We start from the raw sequence: 5,707 nt of genomic DNA on the forward strand, positions 1-5,707 counted from the left end.
AGATTTTTTTTGTTTGATCATAGCTTTCAGGTAGTCTGATTATTCTTATGTTTTCTCTTCTTCATCCATTCTCCAGATCACTTGTTTTTCTTGTGAGGTATTTCACATTTTCTTCTATTTTTTCCATTCTTTTTATTTTGGTTTTTTGTTTCTTCATCTCTTATAACTTTGCTGGCTTCCTCTTGTCCAATTCTGATTTTTGTCATTTTCTTCCTTAAGATTCTGGATCTCCTTTTCTAATTGGTTGACTTTCTTTTCATAATCTTCTTATTTTTCTTGGATTATTCTTATTTTTCTTTTTAGTTTTTCCTCAAACTCTCTTATTTGATTTTTACAGTCTGTTTTAAGTTCTTCAGTGAATTCCTTTTGGGCAGGTGACCGTTTGGGGTAGAAGAGGGTTTTTTTTTTTTACTTCAGTATCCCCCTCTGAAGATGAACCCTGGTCTTCTCTATCCCTATAGTAGCTCTCTATAGTTGGATTCTTTCTCTTTTTGCCTGTATGCTTTTTTTTTGGGGGGGGGATAATTTGGTTTTTATAATCACCTCTCACCACAAAACTCACACTTCCCAGACCATATGATGGTATACTTAGAGAATTCTAGAATTCTAATTATTTCAACTAAATAACTAGTTGAAATAGTGAACAACTTTAGCAAAGTTTCAGGATATGAAGTAAACCCACATAGATCATCAGCATTTCTATATATTACCAGCAAAGCCCAGAAGACATAGAAAGAGAAATCCCATTTAAAATAGCTGCAGACAATGCAATACTTGGGATTCTACCTGCCAATACCAACTAGGAACTATGTGAACACATCATAAAACACTTTTTACACAATTGAAATCAGATGTAAACAATTGGAGAAATGTTAATTGCTCATGAGTAGGTCAAGCCAATATAATAAAAATACCAATTCTACCTAAATTAATTCACTTATTCAGTGCCATACCAATCAAATTGCCAAAAATTATTTTGTAGAGCTAGAAAAAAATAGTAATAAAATTCATCTGGAAAAACAAAAGGTCAAGAATATCAGGGGAATCAATAAAAAAAAAAGTGAAGGAAAGTAGCTTAGTAGTATTAGTAGTACCAGATCTCAAAGTGGTAATCATCAAAACAATCTAGTAGTGGCTAAGAAATAGTGATGGATCAGTGGAATGGATTAGATACACAATATACGGCATAAATAACAACAATAATCTAGTGTTTCACAAACCCAGAGATCCCAGATTTTGGGATAAAAAATCACTAGTTGACAGAAATTGCTGGGAAAACTTGGAAAGCAGTTTGGCAGAAACTAAGTGTAGACCAACATCTCACCCTATGTACCAAGATAAAGTTGCAGTGGGTGTACTCTTTAGACATAAAGGATGATACCATAAGCAAATTAGGAGGGCATGGAATAATTTACCTGTCAGATGTATGGATAAGGGAAGAATTAATGACCAAACAAGATATGTGGAACATTATGAGATATAAAATGAATAATTTTGATTACATCAAATTAAAAAGGCTTTTCACAAACAAAATGAATGCAGCCAGGATTAAAAGAAAAGCAGGAAACTAGGGAAATTTTTTTAAAAGCAAGTTTCTTTTATAGAGGCCTCATTTCTCAAACACATAGAAAGCTGAGTCAAATTTTTAAGAATACAAGTCATTCCCTAATTGACAAAGTCAAAGAAGGCAGTTTTCAGGTGAAGAAATCAAAGCTATCTATAGTTATGTTTTTAAAATGCTTTAAGTTACTATTGATTAGAGAAATGCAAATGAAAACAATTCAGGTACCACTTCACACCTATTGGATCGGCTAACATGACAGAAAAGAAAAATGACAAGTGTTGGAGGGGATGTGGAAAAATAGGGACACTGGTAGAGTTGTGATCCAGCCATTCTGGAGAGGGCTACAAAACTATGCATACTCTTTAGTCCAGCAATATCAGTAATAGGTCTGTATCCCAAAGAGGTCAAAGAAAAAGGAAAAGTACCTATATGCACAAAAATATTCATAGCAGTTTTTTTTTTTGTGGTGGCAAAGAATTGGAAATTGAGAGGAAGCCCATTAATTGGTGAACGGCTGAACAAATTGTGTTATATGATTGTGATGGAATACTCTTATACTATAAGAAATGACAAGCAAGATGCTTTCAGAAAAACCTGGGAAGACTTCCATGAACTGATGCAAAGTGAAGTGAGCAGAACCAAGAGAATATTGTATATGGTAATGGCAATCTTGTAGTGATGATCAGTTGTGAATGACTTGCCTATTCTCAACAATACAGTGCTCTTAAGACAATTCGAAAGGATTTATGATGAAAAATGCTATCTACCTCCAGAGAAAGAACTGATGGAGTTTGAATGCAGATCAAAGCATACATTTGAAACTTTATAATTCTTTGTTTTTTGTCTGCATTTTCTTTCACAACATGGCTAATATGGAAATGTTTTGCATGACTGCACATGAATAATCTATATCAAATCACTTGCCTTCTCAGGGAAGAGGGTGGGGAGGGAAGGAGGGAGAGAATTTGGAATTCAAAATTTTAAAAATGCTAAAATTTTTTGTTTACAAGCAATTGAGAATTAAAAATTAAATGTAAAAAAAAAGAAGAGGCATAGAAACAGGAAATAGAGTGTTGTGTGTGAGGATTCAGCGTTGTTGGGTCAAAGAGTGCATGGAGGAGAAAAAATTATTAGATGACTGGAAAGGTAGGAGGTGATCACGTTCAGGACTTAAAAGGCAAATGAAGGATTTTATGTACGATCCTGGTGTAATAGAGAGCCACTGGAGTTTACTGCGCAGGAGGTGATGTAGACAGGCACTTTAGGAAGATCCCTTTGGCAGCTGAGGGGAGAATGGACTGGAGCAGGGAGAGACTTGAGGCAAGGAGACCCACCAGCAGGCTATTGCAATAGGCCAGGTGAGAGATGATGATGATGTGTACCAGAGTGGCAACTGTGTGAACATAGTCACCCTACTTTGGGTAGAGAGGGAACCCCAGTCAATGTCTACAGAATAGAAGTTCCCCCCATCACTACTGCATTGTGCCTGTGTACCAGGTTTGTGGTATGTTTCCTGAACTCCTCCTCCTTCTCCTTCTCCTTCTCCTCCTTCTCCTTCTCCTTCTCCTTCTCCTTCTCCTTCTCCTTCTCCTTCTCCTCCTCCTTCTCCTCCTCCTCCTCCTCCTCTCCTCCTCCTCCTCCTCCTCCTCCTCCTTCTCCTTCTCCTTCTCCTTCTCCTCCTTCTCCTTCTCCTTCTCCTTCTCCTTCTCCTCCTTCTCCTTCTCCTTCTCCTCCTTCTCCTTCTCTTCTCCTTCTCCTTCTCCTTCTCCTTCTTCCTTGTTCCTTCTTCTTCTCAATGGGGTGAAGTGACTTGCCCAGGATCGCACAGTTAGATCACTTTCTTCTTTATGTCCAGGTAGACTCTAGTATAATCTGATCCCAATCTTGCTTTTTTTTCTGCTCCCATTGATCTTTCTCCCTACCCTGCTTCTCCACTCTAGTTCATAGATTTCCTGATATGAGCCTTATTCACATACGATGGTACCCTTGCCTCCTCGCTTACCTATCCTGTTTCTTTCGAAGAAAGCGTGGCTTCCCAGAGCCAGTATGGCTTTCATACTATCAAATCTCATTGATACCTATAAGGTGAAAGTTGAAACTTTACATTAAGCTCCCTGCTTCATTTCACTCGATACCCATACTTTGTGCATGTTTATGCAGACGTGAAACCCAGGGCTTCCTTACTTATTCTTATACATTTTGTCTTCATTTTACTTCTGGTGTCTACTGCTGTAGTTCTTCTTATATGATAGTTATTCTCCATGCTGTTGTGATGACTGGATCCAAATGTCCGTTTTCTTCTTTCCTGTTTCCTTTTTGGTTTAAATCTTTTGTATTTGTTTTGCAAGATTCCAGGCATAGTGGAGAGAAGGTAGGTTATTGATCTGTGGATCAGCTTGAAAGGCCCAGATCCTTAACTCTCTTCACTGCCTTATGATAGGTATTCATGGCTTGGGTTTTGCAAAAATAAGCTTATTTTACCTTTTATATTTCCCACAAGGCAAGTACATACAGCCTTTCCCCCACCACCCCCGCTTTTGTTTTTGCAGGTGCCTTCTGCAAAGGTCCCCCTATGAAGGTTTTAATTTTGTAACAGTGATAAAACCCTAAGTTTGAGGTCACAGACTTGGCTGAATTCCTCCAACATGTAGAAACTAAGTGACTACTATGTCAGTGCTTTTCTCCCTACCGCCTGAGGGGTAGAATACTCTCTACCCTTAGTGGGGACCCAGTATCACTCAGCACTTGGGGCAATGACTAGGCTGATACTTGGTCATTTGGGCTTCTAGTTCAGGTATGCAATAAACTGCTACTTGTGGTGATAGGGCTCTGCCTCTTATTACCTAGGTGAGCTCCCTTTCTAGGCCTCAGTTTTCTCATCTGTGAAATGGGAGTGGGAGAGGTTGGATTAGGTACCTCAGAGAGCCAACTCTCTTGTTTTATGGAGGAAGAAATGGAAGCCCAGGGAAGTTACATGATTTGTCCACATTCACAAGACTTCTGAAGGCCCTTCTAGGTCTTCCCTCTGCAGATGGGGAAAGGGTCAGATCACTGGGCTGAATGTGTTGGGCAATGGGACCTGGGCCCCCTCAAAGGAAAAGACCCTGTCGTTACCCCTGAATTTTCCCACACATTTCTACCTAGACTCTCAATACTCCTTTCAACTGTCCTTTGCCAGCCTTTCATTGTCTGTACCTGGCCCACCCCAGACTACTTGCCACTCCTTGATTCCATTCCAATCTTCCCATGGTCTTTTTCTGTGTAAAAGTATCAGTCCCATCCTCATCAAATGCACAGATTCTTAGAATCTGAGCCACGTATGTTGGTGTCACAAATGCCACGGATTTACTAGAAAACTTGCCCACTCAACTCATGTCATAATAAACTTGCTACTTGGACTTAAAGAAGGCTTGAATGATCAAATTCTTTTGAGGCAGACCCGGCCTGTACCCTTGCATTTCAGGGTTCCTAGCATCCCTAAGTTGAATCAAATGGACTTTAAAGGAGCAAAGGTTATTGGCAGTAAATTGGCAGTAAAATACCTTGGAAGCTGTTGATGGAGAATGACATTGGATCAGAGCCTCCCACTCCCTCTTCTGGCCCTAGGAAGAAGTATCTGAGATTCTGAATTGTGTGGATTTCTATAGACAGTTAAAAAAGAAAAAATGACAACCAACTTGGAATCTTTGTTAGAAAGGAAGGCAGATTCCCCAGTTGATAAATGGTCAAAGGGTATGAACAGACAGTTCTCAGATGAAGAAATTAAAGCCATCTATAGTCATATGAAAAAATGCCTTAAATCACTATTGATTAGAGAAATGCAAATTAAAACGACTCTGAGGTACCACATCACACCTATCAGATTGGCCAACATGACAAAACAGGAAAATGATAAGTGTTGGAGAAGATGTGGGAAAATTGGAACACTAATGCATTGTTGGTGGAGTTGTGAAATGATCCAACCATTTTGGAGAGCAATTTGGAACTATGCCCAAAGAGTTATAAAAATGTGCATACTCTTTGACCCAGCAACAGCACTTCTAGGGCTATAGCCCAAAGAGATCATACAAATGGGAAAAGGACCCACATGTACAAAAATATTCATAGCAGCTCTTTTTGTGATGGCAAAGAATTGGAAATTGA

This window comes from Phascolarctos cinereus, unplaced genomic scaffold (genome assembly GCF_003287225.1).
Source record: "Phascolarctos cinereus isolate Bilbo 61053 unplaced genomic scaffold, phaCin_HiC Scaffold_7;HRSCAF=346, whole genome shotgun sequence".
NCBI lineage: Eukaryota > Metazoa > Chordata > Mammalia > Diprotodontia > Phascolarctidae > Phascolarctos > Phascolarctos cinereus.